Source organism: Periplaneta americana, chromosome 1 (genome assembly GCF_040183065.1).
Source record: "Periplaneta americana isolate PAMFEO1 chromosome 1, P.americana_PAMFEO1_priV1, whole genome shotgun sequence".
NCBI classification, from domain to species: Eukaryota; Metazoa; Arthropoda; class Insecta; order Blattodea; family Blattidae; genus Periplaneta; species Periplaneta americana.
Window position 1 is genome coordinate 122,697,086 of NC_091117.1, and position 25,737 is coordinate 122,722,822.

General features: G+C 34.2%; 1 protein-coding gene across 1 annotated transcript in view; it reads right to left on the bottom strand.

Moving 5' to 3' along the window:
• LOC138700281 (sodium-dependent nutrient amino acid transporter 1-like) overlaps nt 1-25,737 on the bottom strand; it is a 61,301-nt gene that overhangs the window by 35,242 nt on the left and 322 nt on the right. The window lies entirely within an intron of this gene.

The following is a 25,737-nucleotide window of genomic DNA, read 5'->3' on the forward strand; positions in this document are numbered from 1 at the left end:
GCATGGTTATGATCAGTTTAATCATAATCTGAGAAGTTTCGACTGTACACTAGACATTCACAAGTAACGCGACTCTTTCTTGAGTCATGTGGTCAGCATCATAGAAGTCATATGACGTAGGACACGCACCCACTATATAAGGGAGATCATATTATGAAGGTTTCTGTCTAGAACCGAACATTATATACCTCAGTAGTTGCAGTCGAAACGCTACGTCTTGTACTATAGGTGTGGAAGATTGTAATAATTGTATTACAATAAATGTAAACAGATTGATAATCAGATACACTCATAATAATTTACTCTTTCGAGAAGTGGTACCTTTCTTCCATCTCTGTGAAGATTCACATATGTGATTCTCTTACTACAATTTAAAACAATGCCAGACACACTATCCTTCAAGGAAAATATTTCTGCATGCCTCTACAAGCCTTGGTAACTCAGTTGGCAGAGCGATGGCTTACAACGACCTCGGATCTTTCTCTCGGGGTTCTTCCATTTTTCACTCATCACACTTCGTCTACGAAAATAGGTCATCTCATATGTTTGCGTGGCGTTGAAGCCGCCGCGCGTCCGCTACAATAGAAGTTCCTCGCGGTTTGTCCAAAGATTGGTAGATGGTAGTGGTGGTGGGTTCTAGACAACTCATAGTTCTATATAAGAGGCACCGAAGCCCCTCAGGATCCTGGTTACCTGACGACTAATAGCTTACATATTACGTAGATTTTAATAGAATGGCAGATCACCACTAGAGGTGTATGGTATAAGGATCTAAAGGCCGGAGAGAAGTGTGTAGTGTAGAGATTGGAGGATTATGAGACCGGCTTAGCCGGGCAGCACAGTCGGTACGCAGCTCATTCCATCACAGGTGCACAAAAATGTCTTGGATTGAAGTGCTTAGGGATGTCCCGCCCTACAAGCATTTCTGTACCTCTATATCTCTCGCGTTCCAATAGATACAATCGCTGTAAAGATGTTCCATAGACTGTATATTTAGATTTATTTTATGTTTCATTGGTTCAATAACATCTTCTCTTTAGTTAATATCAACGTAGTCAAAGAGCATAAGAGTAGCTGTAGTGATGTCACACAAGTGAGTGTTTAATTATGAACACACCAGTGTTTAACTGGACGCCTGATTGCACCTAGGGAATAAGTACAAAAAATGCACACAAGAGAAAGGAAACCCAGAAATGAAGGAGGTTTATAGCGAAGGTCAGTATCTGCATTGATCCGGATTGAGATGCAAGGTGATCGGCAAACAAGTTGGCGGAAGAGTTTTTATGCCGCGAATTATTTGCGCGACTGAGGCTGGCGTGCAAGGACACTTCTACACGAACTGGAGCTTCTCTTCGTCGAGCGTCCTCATTTTCAAGAGCTCGTCAATAGACGTGTTTGTGCAACGCCCGCATGTGTCCATGGCTCTCATAAGTCAGTGTCAGTAATACTCGAAGCCCGTTGTGAAAGCACGGCATCGGCCGAACTACTTCGGAGACATGCCACCGAAATTCGGAGTCTGCATTACAGGATTCCATTCATTCCATGAATAACCAAGATTTGAAACTTTAAAAGCTTTCCTTTAATTCTGCTTTATTTCTCTCTTCCTTTTCCACTTTTCTTCTTCTACTTTTATTTCTTCTTTTCCTCTTTCTGCATTGTTTTTCTCTCTCTTTCTTACTCTTATTTCGTTTCTTTTTACTTTTATTTCTATTTTTTCTCTCGAGCTTGCTTTATTTATTTCTTTCGTCCTTTATGTCGTTTTCTATTTTCTTTCTCTAGTTCTTCATTTATTCCTTCCTCACTCTGTCTTTATACCATTTTTTCTTTCGTTCTTTCACCCTTTTATTTTTTCATTCTCTTTTTTTTTCGTTATCTACTTCCTTTTTCTTTCTCTTTTCGTTTTACGTTCACTTATCTCTCTTTCATTTTTTATCTTTTTTTCGGTTTCTTCTTCCCATATTCATTATATAATTCTTTCGTTCTTTAATTTATTCAACTCTTCCTTTGTTTCTTTTGCCTTCATTGGTTTTCGCTTTTTCCTTTATTTCCTCCTTTCGCTATTTATTTAATTCTGTAATTGAATAACTTATTATTCAGATGAAAGAGTAGTGGAACGGAGAAAAATTCTCTCCGGCACCGGAATTTGAACCCGGGTTTTCAGCTCTACGTGCTGATGCTTTATCCACTCGGATCCGACACCGGGATGGGAATCCGTACGATGATGCAGAATATCTGCATGGAAACATCATATGTACTTCGGTACATTAAATAATATATTATTATTCAGAGTTATTTTGTTTTTTTTTTCTTGTTGGTGTATATAATGGGCGATCAATTGAGGCGGTGAGTATTTACGCACCTAATTAATCCAAGATGTCCTCCTTTCTTTCCCATATATTTTTGACATCGGCTCTCGCAATTCACGTTATGATATGGAAACTATTTCCTGTCGGATATTGTTTTTAGTTCATCTAAGTTGTGTGTTTCTTTTCTTCCGTATGCCTCAGAGATAACAGTCTAAGGGTGTAAAATCAGGAAATCATGAAGGCCAAACTTAATGAATTGCCCGTAAAGAAATATCACTCTTGCAATCATCGCAGCGTAGAAAGAAATGTTTTCAATATCAGAAATTTTACAATATTTAATATGATTTCTATTAGTGAATTTCGAAGTCCTAGTAACATTCTGCATAATGCACCAAAAATAATATAAGAATGGGCAAACACACGTGTAGTTTGATTATTTATCTCATGACTTTCATTCCACAGTAAAGTCCGTTTTGGACGTATAAAAAGATACTAAAATTCTTATTTTCTGTTCCGAGAATTTCTGTCGTAATTGTATTATATATGTTTATAGTAAAGACTAAACGTATTTCTTCTAAAGTAATGATACTAATTAAATTCGATTTTGAAAAGAAACCGTAAACGCCCCACAATCCTTTACAAATTAAAAATAACTTTCCGAGAACGGATTGTTTGCTAACAATCTTATTAGGTGTGGACGTCTTCTATTATCACCTCTTCAGAGAATGTTGGAGGCCTTGGTGTGACAGCAATAATTAGTCCTTATTATCCGGAACATAATAATAAGAAATAATGACTTCACAGTGGCCTCGTATGAAGAGTAAGCCATGTGTCATCACGTACTCCAACATACTATTCAGATGCTTACGCAACGACATATTGAAATGACGCTTTTGTGTCGTGGAAAATGAAACCGACTACGCAAGAATTGCGATTATTCTATGGGAAAAGCATTAAAAGATTGTTCGTGAGCTGAAACAATGTTTTTATGTTTTCGTTGTATTTGAACTGAAACAAAATAAAATCAACTGTGACCCAAGTGGTAGGGCTTTGCTCATGAGTGCATTTGCATTCGCTTTCAGGTTGAGTGTCTTTTATTTGATTTGTATTTGTAAAACGACAGCTGACTGCATGACGATAGATCGCTATTGCGAGAGTGGCGACAGCATCCTCCGCAATATCAGGCCCAAACACTCTTTCAAAAATTTGCGTAGTGGTATAGATAAAGAGGAAAGACCTGGCATGTGAGCTGTGCGAGAGAGGAAATAATGAGCTATCAGAAAGAGAGTTCGTTTCGTGATGGTTAATATTATACGAATCTATCGACATGGACATTCATCTCAGACTAAAACCTATCTTCTCCCTCCATACACATTGTTAATATAGCCACGGCATATGATAAGGTCACAGGACAAGTCTTGCCTCATCTACTATAAATGCTACTGGGTGAATGGGCAATATCAAGCTCCGCAAAAAAAAAAAAAAAAAAAAAAAAAAAAAAAAAAAAAAAAAAAAAAAAAAAATCCGTCTATCTTGTATCAAAGTGCACAACTATCTCCCCTCATCATTTACCCCACTCTTTCCCATCAATAGTAAGCAAATTCCCTTCACACTTCAGAGTAAACAAATTATAATATCAATATTGTGTAAGGTGCTCTGTTCTAGACTTAGGACTAGCAGCATATGCCTTTAGGCTATGTCGATAGAAAAAAATAAAATTATGATTTAACGACGCTCGCAACTGCAGAGGTTATATCAGCGTCGCCGGTGTATTGGAATTTTGTCCCGCAGGAGTTCTTTTACATGCCAGTAAATCTACTGACATGAGCCTGTAGCATTTAAACACACTTAAATTCCATCGACCTGGGCGGGAATCGAACCCTCTACCTCGAGCATAGGACAGTGCTATACAGACTACGCTTCCGAGGCATCTCGATCAATGTTGGCGGTTTAAAAATTGCTTACTGTTGATGTTAAAAACAATCAGGACAAAATCCATCGTAGTCCTAAATATTGTAGCCTAGCTATGGTAGAGCTGTTGTAATTGTTGTAGATATTGTTTTCTCTCTCTATATTTAAGATTAAAATTTTAATTTAATACCAACATCTACCTGTACCAGCTCGAAGAATAAATGTAAATATATTCGGACATGGACTAATAAAATGCTTCTTAAAATGTGCATGTGTTTTTGATGCTGTTGCTATCAAAAGATTCTGATGCCCACAATGAGAGAGGAAATGCTGAATTTGTGGGACTGAACATATTTCTCTTCTGATTAATTTTGAAGGTCTGTCGAACAAGTCTTCTTCATTGGCTTTGCGTTTCTCTGCATTTGAAATCATCTGACGGTGTACAGTTACATCTTTTTCATGGTTGTGGTTTCCTCCTGGCCAGCTAAGGGCGTGAAACCTGTTCTGCTCTACACTGTTCATCCAGTATAAAGAACGAGTAACCATAAGAATGAGACTGCCAATATAAACAAAATTGAGCGAGGTGGCTCAGTTGTAAAACACTAGACTCGCATTCGTGAGGTCTCGGGTTGAAATTCTGATTTCGGCCGATCTGATGGGCGTTTTTTACGAGTAGTTTCCTCAACATAACTAACTAGATTATAAATATAAATCTAGTTATTTGATAATACAAATGTCGAATTGGTTTCCACTTCCACTACAACATATACAAACATTCAAATAATCTTTAAAATTGACTATTAAGTTTATTTTTTATTTATCATATGTCACTTCAATTCATATTAGTAATTTCTCAAAAAGTACGTGACATTCTTTCATAAATAACATAATCATAGTCCACTTTTAACGTCCTACTTGAGTTCTAAAAGTCTACAGAATTTTTTCAGCTTCCTGACATATTTGTCCTTTTGATGTGTGCACTGTATTAATTTTTTTTTTTTACGTAGTATCAAATAGCGAGTAAAGCAAATACTTACGGTATGTAAAAGTTGTCTCACAGCTTAAAATATTCCTAAATGATGCATTATAACGCTGTAAAAATTATATCAGATTATGGCTCCAACATTTTGTGCTTTTGCAGTTTAAATAGTAACAAACGTATAATTTTTCCATGTATTGACGTACAAGTCTCTTAAAGTGGAAGTAGGTATGTAGATAGAAATATAGTAATCTTATGGTTCTATTGAACTTCTATTGGATAGTCGTAGTAGGCTCTGTTACATGAATGTCATCATTTAAGCAAATAAAACGACATCAGAGGCGATGAAACAATACTAACTAATCCAGTTACTTAAATCAGTATTGAAGATTTAGTCTTTTGAAGTTACAATTCTTAAATTCCAAACGAAGAATTTAATTGCAAGAAGTAATTCATTATAGTAAAGTACATTAAAGTCATTCTTCTATCCTTTATATGTCTTACAGGTATAGTATGAAAATAAACTGTATTAGCGTCGCCAACCTTCGAACACAAATTTATGGTGTTGTGGTCTAAAAATGATTGAATTTTCCACAAAATTATCGCAAACATACAATATTAATAACAATGTCTTACGATCACAACTTTACACAATACTAAATAAACTTTCAATCATTTCTCGCAAAGAAGCAGTTCCAACGGTAGCTACGAACAGACTATTGTGATTAAATGATCAGCAAACTATGATGCAAGCTTATTACTGACTGTGGAAGAATCCGAGCTCTTCCTTGAGATAATCTTGACTGAAAGCGGGACAGGTGTAAAACGTTTATCCAGAGGGTACCAAAAGAATAGAATAAACTCAAATGTGTTTCATTAATGTGAAAATTGTTTGCTATGGAAAGCGAAGTGAAATTAATTCATAGGAATAATATGATTAACGAAAATTATCACATTATCCTATTATAAATGTTATCGCATATCGAATCAGGGTTAAAAATATCGCATAACGCAATGTAATTTATCGTAGGGTTGGCAATACTGAATTATATGCATATGATATGAATCTAGTTTGAACCTGATCCTGCAAGTTCTCACACATCTGGTTAGAAGGAAAGCAATTCCCTTAGGAATCGACAGTTAAAAAGATGTTAGTGAAAGGCAGAATCTAATTCCTTTCACATAATCTGTATGCTTTTATCGAATGGCAAGCAACTCCCTTCTGGCTTTTATCTAGCAAGGCCAGGCAGTAGTGACATAAAAATAATATCAATTATAAAATAAGTTATACGGCGATGTTTATATCAGAACACCAACATAAGTTAGGGGAGAGTCGGGTAGTATCGGACATCGGGTAATATCGGACAGTGAGTTTCTTTCATCTACCACGCGATGATAGTACCTGATTGACATGGTTACGTTTCTGTGATGTCGCATAGAGAAACGTAACCATGTCATTCAGGTACTACCATATGGTGGTAGATGAAAGAAACGCACTGTCCGATACTACCCGACTCTCCCCTACATCAAGGAAATTCCAACATACTGTATTGAAGAAATAGTTCACAACATATGAACATGTTACTTTGAAATGCAATAATTAACTTAATCAAATGCTAGGGCTTCTCAGAAATCAATATAAATATTCTGCGTAAACTTCTAAAATTCTTGTCACAAGATGTTTTAAACAAATTACAATTATTCAACAATATTATGTACTTTCTCATTATGTGAAATATAGTTTTCTAACACTGATACTTCCTGAGAAAGTGCAGAAATCCTTATGTGCGATATTAAAAGAAAATATGTAGGGAAACATCCAGACGGGAAACTCGAATAATTTTATGGTAAGTGAATAGATATTCTATTGAGCATTTATAAAATCATGGCCCTTGCATAATGTTGCATAAAAATTGTTGTTTTTTGTGTAAGAATGGACTCAAACACAAATTCGCGGGCTGCTTGAACGAGGAAATGAAATTTAAGAAAACCAGAAAAATCGTACGTTCAAAACTTATTGCATAAAATAACAATAAGCTACACTGCTAGAAACGATTAACAGATTTGCTGCTACACTTTCCGATGTTAGGGGCATTAACTTATAAAGGTAATAGGCCTACAACATGCTGGTGTTGCACTGCAAATTTAAAATGACCAGAGTTCTAGTGATTAATGTTTAGTTTTAAAATGATCAGATTTCTTTGGTGAAATTTATCGATAATAATTGATTCGCAAGTGGATAGGTTATAAATTTTACATCTCACAGTCTTCATCTTTATCCCGTCTTTTACTTGGGAATGAAAGGGTCAAAGGTGCGAGGAAAATTAACTTACTATAGTCTTATATGCGAAGGGGTCATCTTAGGATGTACATGAGCACGACATTGCTCCTTCGGGTGTAATAATTTTGTACGTCATTTTTATAGTCAAAAGGAAATAAATTAAGATTAAAATTATAATTATATTATGACGCACGTTTCTTGCAGCCATCGCACTGAAAAGATAGTTCTTCGCAATAAGTCCTTATATCTATGTAGCGATTTCACAAAAAAAAAAAAAAAAAAAACTATTAGACGAACATTTTATGTTCAGAGTTTACGAGTCATTTCATTCAAGAATTACGCACATGAAATACAATTACAGTATGAAAGAATCTCCATCGATGAAATATGTAGCTTCACATGGTGATCTATTCAAAGCAGTTTTTACAGATTTTTTCCTTGGATTTTTCCTTTACATGTAATAAAGAGACAAATTAAATGGTATGGACCGCATAACAAATAAAGACTCATTATTGTTTAGTAAAGTTGTTAATTTCACAAAGACAATTATAATTTTAATTTTAATTCTTCTTTACAGACAGACAGACAGACAGACAGACAGACAGACAGACAGACAGACAGTCAGACAGCCAAACAGACAGACAGACAGGCAGACGGCATAGCGAAGAATTATCGTCTAGATATGTTGGATTCAAATAGAGTACAAAGTAATTCCTCTTTATACTTTGCAGCATGAGAAAAATAACTTTTCACAGACAAAAATTGGCCGTTTTGTATCAGGCTTATCAGTAAAGCCAAAGCCATGTTAACATTGACGTCTCTTTAACACGTGAAGTCCCTATCCAATTAACCTGTAGTACGCACTGAACAATGTAAAAGAACTCGTGTTGTGAAGGTTGCCCTTGACTTAAATTATGACCTCTAAGAAAGGTAAAGTGTCTCCTGCACTACATTCCTAGTGTGCAAGGTCAATATATCTTCTCATATTACTAAAACCGGGAAGCGGGCAGACGCTCTGTTGAGTCAGGGTGATCAGGAAGCTCTGCTGGTCTTGACCTGTATTTTACTAGGAAGTATAGGTACCACCGGCACTTCCTTCCGCTCCTATTTCAAATGGAATCTGTCTCACACACTACTGTTAGGTAGTCCCTTAGGGCCTACTTGCCCCTTTGTTCAAAAGTAACAGCGCTCTTAAACGCAGGACTTAACTTTCATTACAGAGACATTAGACGGAAAAATATGGCCGATGTCCCACAGTGTGAATTTGACTAATCCACCTTCGGGCAGTGCCTGGTTCACACAATTAGGGAAAGGATGTTTATTTTTCACATAGTGTACCCCTTGAATGTATCTTGTTATATATTATTTATAACTAGAGTCCTGCTTTTGATTATTACTCAACCAAGGCCAGTGGAGTCCTGCAGCCCGGAGCCGTGGCGCTACTGCTCCTGTGTTCGTCATACCGCATCGCAATAGTTCACATTACGTCCGCGGCTCCACTCGCCTTGGTCGAGTAATAGCTAGAGTCACCAAGCAACCCGCAACAGTGCAGTTGCGTATTGGGGTGTAGATCAGTGACATTGAACCCCAGACACGCAGTTCAGATCTGCTACTCAGTGAGTAAGGCAGTCAACATGCCGAAACAAAATAAGAAGCAAGTATTGAGTGAAAATATTTTTATACTGTAATTTATTGTATTATTGTAATTTACCCTATTTATTTATGTACTTATGTATTTATATATGTAATTATGGGTACCTACATAGACTATGTACAATTCACGTGTAAAACAAGTATTCATAATTAATTTCTACAATTTGGCATTAAAGAGGTAGGCCTAATACATGGAGACAAAACACTACAAACACCTCTAAGTGAACGAAAGTTGAAACATAATAGATTCTATACATTTCAATATTAACTCATTTTCAATCGAGAATATTCGAATTTCAATCCTTTTAATAACTTGTCATAGGCCCATTATTTACTTGTAAACACATTATAAAATATATTTATTCTTCTTAAAAGTGCAGTTTAAATATTCAAATCTCAGTAAATAGAAGGAAAATAATGAGCAATGGTCGGTTGAAAAATATATTATGAAACGGAAAGTATCTAGAATCTAGATGCGTTTTACTTATTGTGAGAATAATCTTCTGTTGCCCATAAGATGGCTTTAAATAAATTATGTTGTTTGTTATTAAATCCACGTGACAGCATATTTTTACGTGAGTACTGTTTTCATTGTTCAGCATCTATACAAGCAGTCACACGAATAAGCAGATCTGAACACATGAAACGGAGCGGGAAGAGGCCTCAATAAAGCCTTAGGGGAGAGTCGGGTAGTATCGGACAGTGCTTTTCTTTCATCTACCACCATATGGTAGTACCTAAATTATATGGTTACGTTTCTCTATGCGACATCACAGAAACGTAACCATGTCAATCAGGTACTATCATCGTGTGATAGATGAAAGAAACTCACTGTCCGATACTACCCGACTCTCCCCTATATGATCCATGCACATCTAACTTGTACACGAAGTAACCAAACGCAGGACTATTTATAACACTTGATCTATAAACAGACTTAAGAAGCAATAAACAAACAAAACAAAGGAAAAACAGAGCGGAGTCTTGCATAAGAAATTTGTTCACACGCAAACCTAAAGCAATCACGAAATCAATCGAAGTCTTCTGAAAGGGACTTCGCATATGGCAGTCGGGAAAATTTTTTTTGTCCAAGATTATACATATACAGTATAACCACAGTCTAGTATATACAGTCACGAAGCTCAATACTTAGTAAATACGCATCCATACATAGTTGCTAACCACTAGGATCGCTAATATCGCCTCATTACAGACAATGCGAAATAGTACCGGCACAGTCTATTGTTCCTAGCACCCTCACAACTCTAGCTTCGTGATTGTATATACTAGATTGTGGTATAATGGTCAAGGCGTAACTTTAACACTCAGCTAAAGCCACGGTGGTGGATTCGAATCAGGCCTAAGGCATAAACATTTATCCGTTGTAGATGTGATGCTTTTCCATTACTGCGTAGCTTACAGGTAGCCCTATCATTGGTCTTGTTTCGTCTTAAGTGCATTGCCGGCATCGTGCTGACTTCACGTTACTGGAATCCCACCATATGTCCATATGTCAAGTCAAGACTCCTGAAGAGTAATAAATACTATGGGGAAATATTGTTTTTTTTTTGTTGACGCCCAGTGACAGACTTGAAAATATATTTCATTTTCTTTCATCATCCCAACTATGCCTTTAGCTTATTACGTTTTCCACATTCCAAGAGTTATACTTTGTTCTTTATTGTATTTTGTTGATGACATATGTCACAGTGACTACTTTCGCAGATCTTCTTTTTATGCAGGTGAGCCGCCAAACTATTGCGTCCGAAGTCTAATCGAGAAGTTGTTGATTCTCTTCTCACTTCGTCATTCTTATTATTTCAGATATCTATGTTTTCTGCATTTTGTTGCTGTTAAATTTATATCGACTTTTAAAATATTTCCCTTGCTTTTATTTTAAATAATTTTTGAATGTGTATACACTTTATTAGTGTTCTTTTTAACTTCATTTTGGTTTTTTGTTTTTTTTTTTGTTACTAAATCGGTAATTTTATTGCCTGTTATCCCTACAGGTTAAGACATTCAATGGAAATGTTTTTTATTTAGTTTAATTATTGTTTCAATTATCTATCTCATTCCGTAAATCTCCTCTAATTGAGGTTCTGGCTGATACGTACCTTTATTATCAGGCATTATATCTCACTTGACGATATGTGTCAGAGGAAGAACAACTTGTTCGTATGCATCTGAAGCCTGACTAGTGTAATATGTAGTCAGTCGGCGATATATGCAATGGAGGGGGAAAGAAACTGGCCACCTACCCCATTATCTCCTGGCCTAGTTGCCTCGTAAGTGGGGCCTTCTTGGTATCACTTGTGAGGTTCAGATCTGTCTTCGGACAGTTGAGTAAACAACAACAACACCTACTCCGTAAATTTGATTTGTACAAATAAATGAGTGAAATAAGACAGTTTCAAACGTTTGCAACAGATTTATCAGTTACGATGCTATGTAAAGTTTTTAACCATTTCATAATTGTAGAAACAACAATTTAGGAGCTATATTATTCCGCCCCTGTTATGAGAATAGGTAAACAAGGAAAGCCTAACATATCTGCTGAAAATGAAATATTTTGCTTCATATTGCAGATCTTGAAAGTTTCAAATCTTGTTGGCACAGATTGACCAACATAAAACAGATGGCATTCGTATGTGCGAGGCAGGGATATAATTGAAACAGATGAAATAGTAATTTAAGTAATAAATAATAATAATAATAATAATAATATGATGATGATGACAAGACTAATGTTTATAGCGATCGTGATGGTGTCATGTTCGTGAGCTGCTCGAAGGCCGCAGTTTGCTAATCAGCAGGCAAAGTTCTCTGTGTAAGTTCATCGATGAAATAAATCGATATTAGATCCATCACACTTTGAGGTTTGAACTTTAAGAAATCCGGTATAACAGTGACTTTATTTGTGGGACCAGACACTAGGAACGTCGAGATAATCTTTGGGATTTCCAATTGTACAACAGACAAGCTAAGCCATGGTTTGTACTGGAATTTATGGCTAACTTTATCTTAAGCTTTGCGATTTTCTCGTGTCATGCACATAGTGTAATATCACAGGAAACATAAAAGCGCATTCGTGAGTTTCGTGATCAAACTTGCAAATCATCAGTGTGCAAAAAAAAAAAAAAAAAAAAAAAAAAAACTTTTAGTAAAGTGATCATAATTGTTTGACAGGTGCACACTCATAGTGTAGTCGCTTTGAAATTAGTACAGATACATTTACTTTAATGATAAATAAACGTGTCTAGAAATATAATTTATTTCACTGATTTGTAAAACTGTTCTTCTTAGTTAGAGTTACTTTTACGACAAATATTTAAGTTAACGTCCTTAAACATTTCGCTTATTTTCTAGGATATTCAGTCAATACCTCTTTAAATTTCGTTTATCGATTTTAATGTTTAACAATTTTTTTTTAATTTATTAAACAATGTCAGAAAACACTTTGGTAAAGTAATGTTATTTGTTAAAGTAATGACAACATTACAGTTATTACCCATCTTTGTTCAATAATATGTAGTGAAATGGTGCAAGGTTTAAAATTTTGTTATTTCTCTTGAAAGTCCGTTTTAATATCGTAATTAATTGTGGTTCTGTTGTAAGTCAGCTGCTTGTCTGTAACTACCGGCACACCCATGCAACTATGCGGTCATTTGAAATGTTGTTGTCCTTCGTATATCTTGGAAAAAAATACTTATTGAATATCTACACAACATTATATGGCTTCTTAGTTGTTAAGTCACAGAAATACAGGCAGAAACCTGACTGTTTAAAATCTTTCTTTAAGACTCAAGAAAATCTTAAATTTATTTTCATATTAGAATATAAACTCAAGCTTTTTACTTGTGCATGATGTATTTAAGGTAATTTATTGGTAATTATTTTCATATTATTTATTTACTGGATTAGATATTTTGTGACCCTCGTTCTAAAGATTCAAAATTCTGGTGTAGACTGAGTATCGTGTATAATTAAGATAACCGCATTTGTTATGAAGATAATCATATTATTGTCTTCTAAACTTCGGAGCTTGTTGTCTTAAGTAAAAACTAGGAGGTTGAGTTCTGTTAATACTCGCTTGACCTACTAAAATTCTTGCCCAACTTTATTCATCAAACGTGATGAAGTTATTCCCAAAAACTTGTCTGGACTGGAAACAGTTGTCTCCTCAAGTCTCATTCTTATACGAACGCCAATTTTTAGTAGCATCAAGGATATATTTCTTTTTACAACATATTGCACCTAAATACGAGAAAGTAGTTCAGAAATATTCCATTACATTAATTTAGTTCCTCATATCTTCAAATTTCTGGAATATAATACCATATATGGATTCCCTTGTCTTTTATGAATCTGCGTGTCTTTGCCAAGAAGACAAGTAACAGTCCTGTACTAAATACTTCTCAAATCTATTTTATGATTATCGATATTAAATAAATTAAAAAAGTAAATGTGTTGCACTGCGATCCTTATAAATTGTTTTAAATTTCTCTTATGATTGACAATGATTTAATAAACTTGAAAATTCTAGTTTCACTAGAATAAATCTTGATTCATTGTACATGAATTTACTTACAAAACTCAGCTTCATGAAATGATATGCGTTGAAAAGGTCTATTGTGTTGAATATGAAACTGTTTCTTTTGTTACTTTTATCCTAATCTCTAAAACGACGAATAAACATAATTTTATATTGTATCGCATGACAATACAAACACTTTCTCATAGCATGAATTCCTTTTATTTTAACAATACAAGTTATAATGTAAAAAATTGGATAATGGGGAGCTCTGAGAAAGAAAATTTCAAATGAAACTGAAATTAATAAAATATTCTAACTGAAATTATCTTACGTTTTACAGTTTAAAAAGTATGCAACAGTAATGAAATGACAGTGGTATTTTTGGTGAACTATTGCAAAGTTTGAAAGTGACTTAGAATATTTTTAACGCAGATCTTCCAGATGTCATAATATACTAATCACAGTATTTTGTCGCCTAGAAGTGAAAGTTATGACTAGTATACTTATGCCAGCTTTTATTGAGTGTTTTATACCCCACACTCTCAACACAGCTGCAGATCTCTAACCCAATTTTAAGTGTTGTGTGCGTTCTGCTGTGTTGACTGCAATTTGTTCCATTAGGCCGTGGATAATATGGGTGACATTCTTGTTTACGTAGAGGTGCAACCAATGAGTCAACCGTTTCGTACTTTATGTCGTTGCTTTTGAAATGCTGCTGCGAAAGCAGTATCTTATTGACTGGGATAATTATCACAAACATTTACGGCGTTGCTGAACACGTGTGTACTGCATTGCTAAGGAACTTGTAACAATTTTATGAATAAATAAGAGTATAACTCTATTATAAACAAAAAACCAAGAGTTTCAGTCTTTCATTACAGTTGTTGTGCTCATGACATTGTATTATTCACTTGCTAATATGAATAAATATTTCCTTGACATATGTAACTCTAAAATGTAAGGAACAATTGGACCACATTCTGCAGAAGTGAACTGGCCCACATACAAATTTAATGTAGCCTATCAATATTTAAATAATTCCAAGGATCCACATTTTGAACAAAGATACTTCGTATAATACGCTTTTGGTTAAAGTAATAAATATGTAGTTATATTTACATTTAACTTTAAATTGCATTTTTCTCAGTGTAGGTATAAAGTGAGTTGCTTCCTTTCTGCAAAATGTGGACCAATTAATTCTTAATTCTCCTCTTAAAAATTAGAGTTGAATATATTCAAATAAATTTAGAATAGAAAAGAAGTGTAGAAACGTCTTCGCGGTAGAATTGACCAGGCTAAAATATTTTTATCCTTTACTATTCACGTAAAGATCTACGTAAAGATTAATCATTTTTAACTAGGCTATTCAACTCACAGTTTTGTTTTCTATCTTGTCGCTCCTTAGATAATGTAACAACGTCGCAGATTTGGTTGATTTGTTCCTTTTAAGATGTGATAATTGTAATCTGCGTTTGCAAGGAATAATTGTCATATAAGAGTTATTCTTACGAAAATATTTCTGTGCAATGACGAATGGAGTACGATAATATAATGTGTGAAGACTATAAGGCTCTGTTTAGAGTGTTTGTGGTTAAGTGCTCCTAAGTGTCACGTTAAATTATGGGACATAGTTGGAAAAGAGAGGTAATAAGATTACATTACTCTCAACTCGTAGCTTTCTCCTCAATTTTTCAACTTCCTCTCAAGGGAATAGGCACGAAGCTTGACATACATAGTTTAAGAAGGAATCCTCATTGTGTTAGCAATTATGTTCATTAAGAAGACTGAACATGGAAGTAGGCCTATTGCAGTTAAAATTCATTTTGTTATAGCGATCTTATGATAACGCAGAATTCCTTCATGGAAACATCATATGTACTTCGGTATATCGCTATAACATGATATGCATATATAATCACTTAGTGATTTAAGACGGCGCTCATTCCGTCGGATCCCGGCCACTTAGTTACTCGTAATGAGTGCACCTCTGCACATTGGTGTGTTGGACATTGTGCCACTGTCACACATCTGTGACACAGTGCATGAGGGTTGGCCACTAAATGGAAACTAAGAGGTGGAGCTTAAACTGAGAGGATTCAATCCGGCGTCGGAAATGGAATCCGGTGTGGCTTAGTGGATAGAGCGTCATCACGTAGAGCTGAAAACCCCGGTTCGAATCCCGGTGCCAGAGAGAATTTTTCTCCGCTCCACCGATACTTCATCATAAAACGAATTTGTTAAAATGAAATCTGCCACGAAATCCTATTGCGACATAGAATTTTGAGAACATTTACACAACATTAAGCGCGTCTAATTGTAAGAATTTTTTTTCTTTTCAGTGTAAGGTAAGACATGATATTGTCATTACTCAAACAAAAATAAGTACATAATAAACACGAAAATTAAGTAAAGAATTCAGATGCTTCTTCCATTCTCAATATCGTTTATTCATTGAAGGATAGATAGACAATTATTTGAGACAAATCCTGTTTTGTAAAATAATTTATTTGCTGGATATATTCTTTGGCTAATGCCCTTGACGAGGAATTAATATTACCGTGACGTCAATGCAACGTCAACACTGCGGTTTATTAACTGTTTGGTACATTACGGAAGTTATGTAAAAAACTTAAGAATTTTAATTGGAGTTTGTAAGCAATAACTAAGTAAGGAAGTGAAGAACATTATGAAAACAAGAGTTTGTTAGTTACTGTAACTGGCAATCGATAAAACAAAAGAAAAGTGACGTTTTACATCAGAGTCTTAAAGTCCTTCGAAATTTAGTCATGGCCATCAAATATTCCTTTCCACGTTAAGCAGTAGACAAAAAAGGGCTTCGAACTGAAGCAAGGTTATATTCTACGTATATTTATTTTGTTTTGTGAGCAAGTAGCCCTATGCTTGTTTGAACATTTCTTCAGATAAAATACTGTTCAACGAGCAGCAACGATCCTTAAAGTCTCCACAATATTTTATTATTGTAATTCACATTGCCTTTCTATAACGCATGATGAATTATTTCCAACATACTGAATCAAACTTAATTTTAGCTAATTTCAAATATGTTACCAAAGAAAGAACTGCAAGATAATGGTAAGCCACAGTTTTCGAAAATGAAGTTCCTTGGTAGCTTAGTGTAAAAATTATTTGGTAAACCTCTTTAGAGAATTTATAACAGGGCGTTTCAGCGATTTTGTTACAAAATTTTAGGGATGTTAGAGGTGATCAATATTATGAACAATTTTCATATAGGAACTCATGTTAAAAAAGGCTCTGTTTCGCAGTCACAAGTTTTTTTGACTACGGAACATTGGAAGGTAATAATAAAATAAATAATTTTTTCTACGATAATAATAATAATAATAATAATAATGATAATGATAATGATAATGATAATGATAATGATAATGATAATGATAATGATAATGATAATGATAATGATAATGATAATGATAATGATAATGATAATGATAATGATTTATTTTAGCTGGCAGAGTTAAGGCCGTAAGGCTTTCTCTTCCACTCAACCAGCAAAAAGTAAGTGCTTGAAGTGCAATTTCACGCACTGTTAGTAGTGTGTGAAGTGAGTCTTTTCAACTCCAGTGCGTGAAGTAATAATTTGAGGCTATCGAAGAAAAAACATTGTATGGTACACATTCGTGAAGTTATATTTTGACATTTGTGTATCAGAGAAACTCTGCAAGCCTCGTTTCTCAAACCTACACTCCTGTCAAAATACTACCCACTTCACGAACTTGTATCATAAATAACTATTGTTATCTCTAATGTATGGCGTAATGTTGTCACGGTGATATCTGTAAACATTACAAAGTCCATATGAATAGGTACAGAACCTTGTTTACAGCGTAAATTAAAATAGCCATCTGGCATCGAATTCATGATCAGTGCACTGAAAGCTGGATTCAGTTTAAATGTAGCTGTCCTTCCTGTATGACGTTAGGCTTATTTGGGTTAAGCATGTCTTACAGACAATAATGTTGGTTTCTTTAGTTTCTTGTTATCACGAGAAAATTTACATTAAGAGAACTCCCTAATATGTATTTCATTTATGGAACATCAAATGGATATGGCAGAAAATCTACTAGGATTTATCAGTCAAAATATATTTTACAATGCCAATTAGCAATTATGTTTCTGATCATTCACCAACATTACCAAAAACAGGGACTCTGCAACCAAACTTCAGAAAGATGACCTAAAGTTCGATGCTAACTGGTTGGACTGACTACACATAAGGACTGTAACTACCAAACGAAATGTTGATCAAAACTGATCATATTTATCACCCCTGAAACTTTGTAATAAAGTCACTAAAATACCGTATATACTGTAATCTATATGAACTTTGCTGCATTGAATACACTAGTTTATTATTGCCACCACATCTATGGCAGCATTACTTCAAACTAAGTCTGCTATATATATTAAGTTTCATTTCCTACCTCGACCAACATAATAATATAGATCAAAACATGGAGTTGTTAATGATTTTGTGTAAAAAATGACAAAAGATAAATTTGATTTATGAAATTGTTTAAGGTATTTTAAACGCTTTAATATAAATTATTATATTATTATTATGTAGATCACAACATATTCTTCTCGTATTCGTCGTCGTCACTACCACCACCACCACCACCACCACCACCACCACCAAACACACCACCACCACCACCACCACCACCACTACCACCATCACCACCATCATTATAATCATCTCTTTGATTATAATGTTTCATGATTGGTACATTTCTACGAAGAAAGGGACGTCGTTTGTCAAACGTTTCAGAGGGCTTTCAACTCTTCTTTTCTACCTCAGCCTGTTGTCGAAATTTTCAATGTTACCTTGTATGTATTCCATTTTGTGACAGTGCACAATGTTTCTTTTTATATTAATTTTGTACAGAATGAATATAATTTCTAATTTCTGTAGAATTTCATTATTTCTTTTTGTGATATAACAGAGCGTATCCAATTGTTGTTCTGAGAAATACCATTTATCCTGTCGTCATAAATTTTGTCTCTGATCGCTTAAAATTTTACTCACGTAAAGTACTGTGGATTAGTAAGATTATGCGTCAAAATATAGATTTTATTCTACAGCTTGTTTTGTCGAATCTATAAATATTGCAAATATTAAGGATATAAAACTATACTAATATAGTTGAGATAATGCTCAATGAAATGTATTCTCTTATTTTTTTCATAATTTTAATATTACAGAATTTTCTGTATAATTATTGTAGGTCTATGAAATCTATGTACTATGATATTTCTCATGAAATTTCGGCCGGTGCCCTTTCAACATCGTGATGAATTTGGGGATCTCAATACGTAGCGTAGTCCGATTACGAAAACCAGCTATAACTACAGGGAGGATCATCGTGCTAACCACACGATACCTCAGTTCTGGTTGGATGATCGTTCACCTCTGCAGAGGCATGTGAACGTTAGGTCAGCTGCCGACTAGGTGGCTTTGGTCCTTAGTGGGCTGTCGCGCCACGGCTAGGTTTTCGATTGAGTTGAAAATATTATGCTATTTAATTATACCTAAATTGCCTACAAAGTTGCAGCGTTCTCGACTTTACAGCTTAAGGACGGATTTCCATTATGGAGAGTCATGACTCCGGATCTTTACGTAAGACAACGAGATTCAAACTCACGGCCGTATTTTATGCAGTGTTAAATCTGCGCCTCAACATTGCTGACACTCTGGTGTAATTAGGCACCTACTCAATAGAATAACACCAAGTTTGTCACAGGGGTTATTTTTTATTAGTCTTAACTCTATTCCATTTAAGTTTAAATTAAATGCTTTGCTATTTGTAAGTTAATATAACGTTTTATAAATCGAGAGCGTACTTACTGTAAATGAAAAATGCTATTTCCCAGACTTGCATGATCAAGACTAGTAATCCGCCACTGTCTTTCTCTTGTATTGAACAAGGAGATTTCTCCTGTAACGAGGAGTGCAGAAAGCTCTATCTCTTATATAAATACCTCATAGCGAACCGCAAGTTCGGTTCGTGTGGCAATGGGTCGTTAGTCATCTGTTATCATTACAGTACTAAATCAATCGAATTAAGGCGAGCTAGCAGAAACAATGTGCAAAGGAATTAAATGTACGCAAACATTCCATTGCGATAACTGGAAGAAGATTTCAAAAGATAATTTGTGAAAATATGGTCCCATCCTTGAGATAAGTTAAATTTGTGTAGTTGAAGTGTTCAAACTATGTTTTATATAATAATATAATAACACAATAACATAAGAGTGAGCGGATGACACGCAACTAAAACTATCTAATGTTATTATGTTCACGGTTGCAGTAAATGAGGCGATCAGACCATGTGAAGTTCAGAAAAAGTCGGAATTATGCTTCATAAACCTTCGGTATGGTCGATTTTGGCTTACGGAACTCAAGCTTAGTCTGTGAAAAAATTGGGTGGGTGAGACTGATATGCTAAACATTTAGGGTAGATCCAGGAATGAAAAATGTATTATGAAATAAGTCAAGCTAGTGGAGTAGGGACGTAAAGTGTACAGAGTTCCTGTGAAACTATAGCTAATGTAATATTGCTTGAAAGGAAAGTGAAATGAAATTGAAAAATTCAGCAGTTGGGTGCAATAACAGCGTTAAAGTAAAAAAAAAATCGCTTTTGAAACAAATTATATAGAAAATTTAAAATTGGTAAGAAGAAAATATTTGCATTTGGAAATAATTAATCTTATATTAATGGGTTATACAGGGTGGAAGTGAAATAGCCTTCCAGATTTCCAGAGCGAATTGCTCATGTTGTATGTAAAAAAAAACTATAATATCATATTGATGGAAAATTTATAGATTTTCGGAAAAAAAAATTTCTTTCCAAATGTTTAACAATCTCTTATTCGGTAACTATTGCGAGTAGGATCGTGATTTTTGTCCACATCGATAGGAAATCTAATACAGAATAATTGATCCCTCTGGAATATTTCAATAGAGTGCACGGTTTTCGTGTAAATGTAATTTTAAAAACCCCTAAATTCAAATCAATGCACGAAGCGAACGCGTGGCAACGTCTTGCCAGCTTATATACGGAGACTTACCGAGTTCATTGGCCTGTTATATCTTATACAAGTAGAGTGTTTTAGCGACGATGTTGCCGGACTGCTGAAACTTCAAACTTAATTTTCTAATTAACCGGTATTTAATTACAAAACGTAATAGAGGTTTTCTATTCATTTACGTGTACTCTATCATCTCCTTCAATCTGTAAGGTTATTTCACTTCCATCCTGTATATTAATAAAACTCAAGGTTCCATAACGTGTAATCTATGCTGTCTATGCACTAATATCATTAACCGGCTACTAACGCTGTTATTGCTCCTAACTCCTAAATTCACGATTGTAGTGGGTTATACAATAAATTTTCAAGTTTATAATCGCATTAGTTTCCACAGTGGCACTGACATCGAAGAGGATTCAATGGATACTCAACAATAAGAAAAAAACATTCATACGGAATGCAGTGGGAAAACAACAAAGAAAATATCCATGTACCTACCTACAGCTAATGACAGTTTAATGAACTCGTGTGTACTTCTATAAAAATACTTCAGTCTCGAGCATTTACATTCCTGACGTGAATTAAATAGAGTCGTTCCGCAACGAATGACAAATCGTAACTGGACATACAGTTGAGAAAATAAAAAACTTTTTCACAATCCGATCCATGAAGACCTGAAATTTAATTAAAGCACAATTCAATAACTTCTCTTTTCTTTTTGATATTACCATATGCTTGACTTCTTTCTTGAGCTACCTATAGCTTTACCGAACATCAATCACTGTCATAGCATAGAATGAAATATATTGTCTACCTATACATACACTCGTAACTTATCTTTATGTATACGGATATATGAAGGTTTGCAACTACAAATTATGGCCAATTCTTCAGTGATTGCCAGGAGACGCGTGTTGGGAGTATTGACATTCATTCTCAAGTTCGGGTCATGTTTGAATTTGACTGCTTGCATCGTTTACTTATGGTGCAGTGACAGATACCATTTGTAAGCAATAACGGCTACTCCTAACACGCTCAGGTGCTACAGCAGATTGGCTGACTTATTTAATTATAATTTAATTTCTGTTAGGAAAGTACACATTTATCGATAGGCCTACACGTAATGGAGAGAAAATTATTTACTAAATTACGCTTTGGCTGGTTTTAGGAGTCTTGGTGCTACTTTCTTTTCTAGCACATGAAAGTGCGAATAATTTTGGTTGCTGCGCATGCATGTTCCTTAATCTTAAGCATTGGTTTTTCTAAATCGTCGCATACGAGTTGCGAGGTGCGACGCCCGCCTCGCACAAATCCGGACTATATGAGAGATAGTGCGTGGTTTCTATAACTGCGAGGTACGCAGATCTCGAACCTCACAGTTATAGAAACCACTCACAATCTTTCGTGTAGTCCCGATTTATGCGAGGCGAGCCTCGAAACTCGCATGCGTCGGTTCAGAAAAACCAAGGCTTTACCCTGCAATACCTCCTCGCACGCAATAACTTTGTACTTGCTAAGAAACTTGTGTCATTATTAGGCCTATACCAAATTCTTCGTCGTTCTAAATTTTCTTCTGAGATCGTCGCAATATGAAAGGAGTAGTGCGTAACTATACAGAAATTGGTGTAAAGAACGTCTTTTTTAAAGATACAGTATCAATAATAATAATAATAATAATAATAATAATAATAATAATAATAATAATAATAATAGTAATAATATGTAAACAAATTTGCAATTGAGGATCAATTTTTTAGACAGACAAGTTGTAGATATGGAAGAAGAACTAAGAAAGAGACTAGTGAAGAGCTTTGTATGGAGTGTGGCATTGTAGCAGGTAGAAACATGGACATTGCGACAAAGTGAAGAGAAGCAACTAGAATCATTTGGAGAAAAATGGAACGTGTGAAATGGACAGACAGAATAAGAAATGAAGCTATGGTGAAAAGAATGTGTGAAGAAAGAATGTTGCTGAAACTTATCAGGAGAAGAAAAATAAATTGGTTGGGTCCCTGGCTGAGAAGAAACTGCCTAATGAAGGATGTACTGGAAGGAATGGTGACCGGGGGAAGAGTTCAAGTCAGAAGAAGATATCAGATGATAGACGACATTAAGATATATAGATGATAAGCGGAGACTAAAAGGAAGGCAGAAAATAGGAAGGATTGGAGAATGCTGGGTTTGCAGTGAAAGATTTGACCTTGTGCAGAAGACTATGAATGAATGAATGAATGAATGAACGAACGAATAAATGCTGTAGATATTTCATAAAGAAAAAATGTTTCATATTTATCTCTTCAATTTTTCATTTAAAGATTCCAAAATTTGGCTAATGAAGGTGAACATGACAGACTTGAAGGGAAATTTACACCTTACCAATGCTATACTTTCTGAGTGTGTTGTAAAATGGGTCAAGAACAGATTTAAATTGGGCCAATATTACAGATCTCGGAAATGAAAGTGGACAAGTAAAATTGTATTCGTATGTCTCATAGTGGCTCTTCTATAGAAAGAGTTTTCAGTGTTGTGAGAAAAAATCAGAATTCAGGTCTATATTAAACACATCTTGACTGGAATCACTTCTATCAAGCTGACATCATGTGGAGAAAGTATGCTTCAAGAAGATATTTGCAGAAAAACAGCTACTAAATGCCAAACAAGCCACGAAGCATTTTTTTTGCAGAAAAAGTAACAGGTAACGTGTAACAATTATTATATTAGCCTATAATATGCTTTCTAACTGCCAGAAAGAGACGCCCATTCTCACTATGAGATTACTGATAGCTCACCAGAGGTTGGCATCTCTGTTAGTGTCTCTTTTATCGAATAATAGCTGTTGAAATATTAATCTACAAATACTGATTTATATGACAGTCATACATTTAAGGTTTGGGCTGTGCAGTCCTCAACACTTGTGAGCATCATTAATATAAATGTTGTGGTGCTGTTTTCTCTGTGGAAATAATTTAAAGCGCTTCCTTTTTCACTTGCCCGATGATTTTTATTTCATTACTTTAGCTACATTATACAGCTATTCTATAAAGCCATGGTTTTTGATAGACATGTTTATCCTTCATAATTGAGCACGTTTTGCGAACCGCCACTGATTATGAACAAACACTGGATATTCACATCTAGCGGAACTAATCTTTCACGTGCTGAGCATGGCGCAAGACCATGGATTAAGGCAATATGCGACAGCCACAAGACAAAGGATACGCACCCATTCTCATGGCCGAGTGATAAATCTCTGTTCCCTTGTCGGGGATCGAATCAAACGAGCTGGGATTGTATAGACTGCCAATTGTGGCCTAACGAAGAATTGTATGAATAAACGTTTAGTATAATTCATATATACTATTTATTTTTGCCCTCATGCAACTACGCTGTTTGGATATCCCTACTCTTATTTTTATTAAATCATATTACGTACGGCACACTTATTCAGTTAAGCAGCCTTAATTGTAGGAAGTTTTAATACAATAAAAAATATAAACAATGCCTTGACATTTTATATTAATCTATAAATGCAAACCTTTGATCATAGACATGCAGTACTTCATTTTCTGTAAGAGTAATGAAAATAATAGGAATAATAATTATTTTGTTGCTATTATTATACATGAAAGTATAAAAATACGTATTTAAATTTGTAAGACACACAGCAACATTTAATAATGAAAGGAAATTTTCTAGGATTTGCGCATCTTTGAAGTAGATATCTCATGTAAAATATAAATTGTCTTACTTGTAGGGTATAGAATTATTTAAGTACGTTTTTATTAATGAGTACTCGAACTCAAAAGCTACGCATATGTTTAGGACCGTACGTATAAGTAATTTTATACCTGTACGTTTCTTGTATATATCATAATAGCACTTGGTGAAAATTTTGAAAAAATAATGTTGATGACGATGATAATAGTAATAGTAATAATAATAATAATAATAATAATAATAATAATAATAATAATAATAATAATAATATTATTATTATTAATAATAATATGCTAATATATGAAAATATAAACGTTCACTTCAAAATCACTTAAAATGTAGCCTATTCATAGAAAAAAAACAGCTTCATAGAATTAAAAAATACCCAAAAAGAATGCTGAACATGTAATTTAGTTTCTATTATTTATGTAGGAATTTTAAACACTTTATAAAAATAAGTACCATACTTCAATTTAACAGCTTTATATACAGGGATCATAAAAAGAAACACATTCTATAGGTTCATGCAAGCAATGTGGGTGAAAAAATTTTGAGTTATACATTTGTTAATCAACAGCAGGAAGCGAACAATAGATTAAAATAAGAAATGCATAATGTTTTATAAAATATAACAATTGTTTTGATTAAGCAATTGAAGTATTTTTGAAATTAAAAAAACTCTTAATAAAGCGGTCATTATTATTAAAACTTAAGTATGCGATTTTGTAACATTTCGTAAAAGGAAAAGAGATTTTGAAATTTTGGTGTAGAAAAAGTTATTATAACAATAGTAATAATAAATTAATCAGTTTAATAACAATTTTACGTGTATTAATATTTATTATTTACGAATTCCTTTATGAAATGAAAAGAAATCTTGAAAAATATATTAATTTATAGCTAATTTACTCATTTTGTGCCGGTGAAAAACTTTGAATCTTTCCTTTAAAACAACAATGGTAATGAGTCCTTGAAATAGATATTTTGAAAAATTAAAAGAAATCTTGAAACGTACATTAATTTATAGTTAATTTACTTATTTTATGCCGGTGAAAAACTTTGAATCTTTTCTTCAAAACAACAATAGTAATGACTCCTTGAAATAGGTATTTTGAAAAATTAAAAGAAATCTTTAAACATACATTAATTTATAGGTAATTCACTTATTTTATGTCGGTGAAAAAATTTGAATATTTTCTTCAAAACAACAGTGGTAATGAGTCCTTGAAATAGGTATTTTGAAAAATTAAATTGACACGTACATTAATTTATAGTTAATTTA